This window comes from Petaurus breviceps, unplaced genomic scaffold (genome assembly GCF_028583685.1).
Source record: "Petaurus breviceps papuanus isolate PSGF00001 unplaced genomic scaffold, PetGlider_PUasm1.0 186, whole genome shotgun sequence".
In the NCBI taxonomy this organism is placed as follows: Eukaryota; Metazoa; Chordata; class Mammalia; order Diprotodontia; family Petauridae; genus Petaurus; species Petaurus breviceps.
The window spans coordinates 2,769,847-2,770,133 of NW_027185798.1; positions in this window are offsets into that span (position 1 = coordinate 2,769,847).

Below are 287 nucleotides of genomic sequence, written 5' to 3' on the forward strand. Positions count from 1 at the left end.
CCAGCGTGGCCCTTCCCATACTAATACAACTGCTATTGATTCTCTGTCTGTCTGTCTCTGTGTCTCTTTTTCTTTCTCTTTTTTCTCCTTCCTTCCTCCCTCTCTCCCTCTGCCTCTCCTTTTCTCTCTTTTTCTTTCCATCTCTCTTTTTTCCTGTCTTTTTCTTTCTATCTCTCTTTTTCTCTCTGTCTCACACTCACACACACACACACACACACACACACACACACACACACCTCAATCAATTTAAGTCTACCTATAAATAAATAAATATATAAATTAAAAAA